This window comes from Drosophila mojavensis, unplaced genomic scaffold, assembly GCF_018153725.1.
Source record: "Drosophila mojavensis isolate 15081-1352.22 unplaced genomic scaffold, ASM1815372v1 contig_136, whole genome shotgun sequence".
In the NCBI taxonomy this organism is placed as follows: Eukaryota; Metazoa; Arthropoda; class Insecta; order Diptera; family Drosophilidae; genus Drosophila; species Drosophila mojavensis.
In genome coordinates this window covers 29,597,481-29,603,670 of record NW_025318667.1, presented here as the reverse complement: position 1 = coordinate 29,603,670, position 6,190 = coordinate 29,597,481, and the positions used below count along the sequence as shown (strand labels likewise).

Genomic DNA, 6,190 nt, shown 5'->3' with positions numbered 1-6,190 from the left:
AGTCAATTGACTTGTAAGGCGGTCGTTCTCCCTTTTCTGAAAGATATTATTATAATGCCTTTACTACATCATATTCAAGATTGAGTGGATTGTCATACTTCTGCTTTTAAATATTTACTGCTTTACTGTGCTTTAGAATAATTTAAATTTAAAAAAAAATGTCGTTCAGTCCAAAAAATAAAATTAGGCGGATGGACTTTTCTAATAACCGTAAGTACTTAAATTGTGCTAATTAATTTGAATAAATAGAAAAAAATTGAGTACTAAATTGTTTAATTTTCAGATCAAATATCGAGCTGCAATTGTTCACAAACTATTGGGCGCCTTGAACAACTTGTTCTTGAACTAACAGAACAAGTTCGTTCGTCACGTGGTAAGTGTGTCACGAAACTGAAATGTATATTGTATAAAGAATATTGGTTTTGTGCAATGTCCGTCCGTCCATCCGTATGAACGCAGTTTATTTCGGCGCTATTGAATCTAGAGACTTGAAATTTGGAACACATACTCGTGTATATCTCCGATTTATAAAGTATTAAAATTTTCCCGATCCGCCCACTAGGGCAATATTATTGCGTTTGCATCATTTTCATTAGTAGAGTTAGCAGAACAGTTGAAAATATCTTTACAGTTGTTCTCAATCACACTTACTATACTCATATTGAAGTTTGGTGTACAACGTGTGGGAAAGAGACAAAAAATGTACTCATTTGAAAAGAGTACAGCTATTACTGTCACTCATTCTAAGTGAGTACAGTAAAATGTTGTACAGCATTTTTTTTGACAGTTGAATATACTGTACAGCAAGGAATGAGTACAGTATTTTTGAGAACATTTTACTACTGTACAGTACTATGGTTTTAGAAATGAATACATTCATGCAGACCTCTACTACGTATAAGATCCCTGTAGTACTGGAGGTGGCGATTGACCATAGTTGAACCATCTTCCCCACTAGTCCTTACATAGGTACCCATGTAACAAGCCCTTTTATGGTGACCCAATTCACTAGTTCGCGGTAAACGATGTGGTGGCGATTGACCCTTTTTGCGGACATTTCATACAAAAAACGAAATGATGAAATACATTGCTTAGGGTTAGCAAAGTAAGTAGGGGTGGTACCCTAGTAAGTAGTGATTTCACCAGCTACGAACCAGTTACCAGTACACATGTTTCTAGTGATGTAACTTTGTAAAATTGTATGTAACCACTATCGGTAACTGTTATATAATAATAGTATAGCCAGTAAGACAGTTATCGATATATGTTTGTAAAAACAGCCACTCACAGAAGTGAGCGCGAGGCCGGCGGGCAACTAGTAGCCATAGCTCATAATTTTTACTTTAGCATAAGTGCAATTTGTGAGACTACGGCCACGGCGAATAAAAAAAAAAAAACTTTAAAAATCAAAAACTCGAGTGTTGTTATTTAAAAGCAAATTAATTAAAAGCAATTTAAAAGTGAAAAATTGCGGCGACTAATGTGTAAAACAAATAATAAAATTCAAATAAAAATTTCACTTGTGAAAATTCGGCCATTTTATATGTGCGCGTCTATGCACATATAAATATAAAATTTTAAATATATTGAAAACTCTTATTTGAAATGAAACAAAACAAAAACTAAACTAACAGCAATAAAAGCGGCGACTAATGTGTAAAACAATAATTAAAATTTAAATACACTTGAAAAAGTGGCAATTTCTATGTGCACATATGTACATACAAATACATATAAAATAAACTACAACTATTTTTACCTTATTCAAAATCAAATAAAACCAAAACTAAAACATAAAACTAAAACTGTGATAACAACGACAAACAAACATAAAATTCAAATAAAAACAAAAAATATTTTTGACAAACTAAAAGTGGCCATTTTTGTATGTGCATACTAGAGGCCTGCATGGGTATACTCGCTTGCGGTCGGCTTCCAAATATACTGATATTTGCAAAAAAAAAAAAAAAAAAAAAAAAAATATATATATATATATATATATATATATATATATATATATATATATATATATATATATATATAATATTAATATTATAATATAATATAATAGTACGGTGGGCCGAGATGACAACCTAATCGCCGTCTACACCATGCCCAGCGCAGAGGACTCGGACGCCACCAAGATGCCAGCAAATAAGGCTCCGAGAGCCATAAAGGATATTGGTGAGTACGCACTCCCGTTATTCCCCCTTCACCTAGCACCCATTGCAACTAAGAGACGATCACACTCACTCACATGCAAACACAAAAACCCACCCCGGCGCACGCGCTCACGCTCTCTCTCACTCAACAGAAATCCACTCAACTCAACCTCGCTCAAGCAATGACGTCACTACTACACAAACGAATGCAAAGATGGCTCACTCATGTGCCGCCATTCTTGCCATATGAGCTGCCGCAGCCATTTTCAAATGCTACCACCACTTCAACAACAACAACAACAACAGTCGCTCATAGCCAACAAAACTGGCAGTCGCCATTAAAAAGACGCTGCAATGACTGACGAAAATGACGACGCCACTAAGTTTATATTGAAAACAACTAAGTTTAAAACAGCCAACTAATAGTACAGTCACTAAGCTAATATAGTGCCACTGCTGGACAAGCTTAACAAGTATCCAGCAGTGAAAAGATTTAGCACTAAAGCTACTGGTGGTGCTGGGAAAGGACTTAGAATTCTATGCCATGACATAGACACATATAATGCAGTACTGGGAGTACTGCATCGAGAAAAGCTGCAACTGCGCACTCACCAGCCACGCCAGTTGAAAGGGTATCGAGTGGTGCTAAAACACTTGCATGAAGCACAGATTTATATCGAAGCCACTTAATCTGCTTGAGATCGAGCTTCAGCCAAAGCCAGATGGCAGCCATGAGGCTGTTCTCGATCTCAAGCAGATAGCAATGCAAGCAGTCAGTGTGGAGCGTATGGCCAAGCCCATCGATCCGGCCCAGTGCCATCGATGCCAGTCTGTAGGCGGCCATTTAGATGCATGAAGTGTGCCGGCGAGCACGCTTCAACCGAGTGCCCAAAAGGCGGAGACGAGGCGGCAACTTGCGTGAATTGTGGCGGCGCACACGTTAGCTGCTTTAAAGGCCGGACAGCGTGTCAAACTGCTTGGCGCAGCAAATTCAACAAACACAACAAACAAATACGCAACAGGCTGTGAACAGAAAGCTCACCTACAGCAGCGTCGCGCGTAGAAAAACAGCCGCCACAGGCAAAAACAACACAAATGACAATAACAACGAGTAAGAAAGCTCTAGTCGAGACTGCCCGGCTACGAGAGCGCCTGATCCCATGGAGCAACTGATATTTCTATCATTTTTACATACTTAGCTTCTTTTCGGCATACACAAAAAACAGCACATGCACACACACACAGTGTGGACTTAATATGGGGACTTAAGTGCTGACATTTCCATCAAATCAAATTAATTTCAACAAATTGATTAAAGCATGCAATTTGCCCAGTAATTTCAATCAGATTTCAATCATTTTGAACGAAAAAATATTGGTAAGCGAAAATTAAAAGCCAACACAGTCCCAACCATACATTTGGGTGACCCAAACTTCTTTTCAAATATTTCAGCTTTCAAAATCAGAGGAAGAAGTAATAGAGAATTTCTTGAGCTTCGACAACGATTTAAGAAATGAATTGTGGCACGATTTAGCCGCTAATAGGAGTTCCCTTTGTTTAAATTGTATAAAGAGGGAACCAAATGAGGTAGTTTATAGGAAAAAAGTTATGATATTGGAATAGATCTGAAAAAAAAAATGGCAGGAAAGTTCTATTAAGTTGAAAAAAGGTTTATTCCTTTCAAGCGGGCTTTTCATTTAGAGTTAGGAATATCAAGAGACCAGCTTATTGTCTTCACGACAATTAATAATTTATCCCATGTTTCCGAACAGTCGAAAGTTTTATGTAAAATGTTTTTTAAAAAATAATCATTTATATTATAACAAAACATAAATTTTTACTCTGCAGCGCGCTTTAATATACGTAGCTTACAAAAGTCCTTCTTATTCATTACCACAAATTGGAACTGAGTTTGAGGAACTGTTTCTTCAACACTCATTTCTGACTGAAAATTGTTTAATTGTGGTAGATTTCAATAATGTTTGACCAGGTTTGAAACATCCAAAGCCTTTTATGCTAATTTGATTAGAAAAAGCTTTAGAAGCCTGATAGATTTGTAGGTGTCTACAGCCGATACCGATTCACATATTGATTTGGCGTTTTCAAATCTATCCAGTGAGGTAATTTCCGCTAGGACATTTGAAACTATTTATAGTTATCATAGTGGTATCTCTATAAATGTTGAGGAACTCAGTGAACTCAGTGCACTGCAGCCAATGCGTGTTTATGCGTGCGTGCGCTTGTCTGTGTGTGTGTATGTGCGAATAATTATTGAAATATCAGTTGCTCGAAGGGATCAGGGGATCTCGTAGTCGGGCAGTTCAAAAAACCCATTTATTTTCACAGTTCTATATATTTATATTTATGTACATATCTATTGCAAAAGCTAATGACATGACGCACTTTTACTACATAGTTGCAATTCGGAAAATTAAATATTTTGAAACAATGAAAATGAATATAAATTGCAGTCTATAGAGTCTCGATCGAAGGGGTGAATATAGGGGTAGGGGGTAAATTTTAACAAAAAACGAAATTGTATAACATGCATATGAGTATATGTCGCAGATTCATTATCGTCCGGTTCCACGACTTTTCTACTTCGATTTTTCAACATCAATGAGCGTCACTCTTCTCTTCTTCTTCAATATACTCAAATGGATACATACCACGCTCAATACTAATACGTTTTTGCTAGATGTTATAGTCATCTCACTCTGTCGCGTTGTCAGGCCGAGACTACGCAGAACAGATGATCTGTTGGGCTCGCGAAAATTACATGGTATCGATAAAACAAGTAAGGCTGATGTCAGAGTGGCCGCGATAAGCGATGCGATAATATGGAGCGACAATAAGCGAGAAAGCTCTACATGCTGATTTACATGTAATCGCTTAAAAAATGTCAGAGTGCAAGCGAAGCGAGCCAAAGCGAGAAGTAAAGCGAGTTGCGAGAAAGCTTTGATAGCAACCTACGCAGATGACACTGCAGTTTTGACCAGAAGTCCTAGCATAAACATAGCCACGGAATCCTTGCAACAATACGTAAATAGCTTTGAAGGATGGGCTAGAAATTGGAACATAGGCATCAACACCAGCAAGTGCGTAAATGTCACGTTTACCACAAGAACCTTGTCTTGTAGTAGATTTACTATGCTGGGCTCCACAATCCCACAAAAAAGCTCATATAAGTACCTTGGAGTTTTACTGGGCAGGAAACTAAATTTTAAGGCCCATACTACTATGGTACGGCAGTCGGTAATGGCGAAAGCTAAAAAGATCACATGGCTTCTTGCTCCGAAAAACAAGCTATCACTACAGTAAAACTGCGATATACAAGAGCATCCTAAGCCCTATCTAGAAATACGCCCTAGAAATATACGGCATTGCCTCTAAAACCAATTTGAACAAAATTAGAGTCGCCCAAGCAAAGATTCTGAGGCGAATCTGTGATGCGCCATGGTACATGAGAACTCGAGACATTGAAAAGGACCTAAGGGTCCCAAAGGTGGGAGATGTCCTACAATTACGTTCGGTAAGATACTTTAAACGTCTGGACAGCCACACAGATCTATTAGCCAGACGGCTAACTGCCAAGCCTAGGATGAGACGCCTCAAAAAGTACCACCCAACAGATCTACCCAAAAGGATAATCTGTTAAAATATAAATAAAATACTGGAATAAACAAAAATAAATGAATATAATAATAATAGTAATAATTTAGTAATATTAACAAACATATATATGTAATCTATGTCTAGATCTTAGATTTTTATTCTCTGAGCCCATTTTCAATGAGAAATCAGGGTATAATGGTTTTGTTGAAATGTATGTAACAGGGAGAAGGAGGCGTGGCAGACCCCACAAAGAATACATATTCTTGATCAGGGCGACGAGCTGAGTCGATTTGGCTCTGTCCGTATGTTTGAACGCATCGATTTCAGAAGATATAAAAGCTAGACTTCAAATTTTTTTTCAAATGTCCGTAATTACAGCGCGGATATCGAGTTTATCATTAAAAATCGATAAC

The 6,190-nt window shown here is 37.5% G+C and overlaps 1 long non-coding RNA gene across 1 annotated transcript; it reads left to right on the top strand.

Moving 5' to 3' along the window:
• Positions 1 to 2,072: 2,072 nt before the first annotated feature.
• Positions 2,073 to 4,038, top strand: LOC122757474. The gene is made up of 2 exons (XR_006357521.1): positions 2,073 to 2,184; positions 2,315 to 4,038. It is a non-coding gene; the product is annotated as an uncharacterized LOC122757474 (long non-coding RNA).
• Positions 4,039 to 6,190: the final 2,152 nt, after the last annotated feature.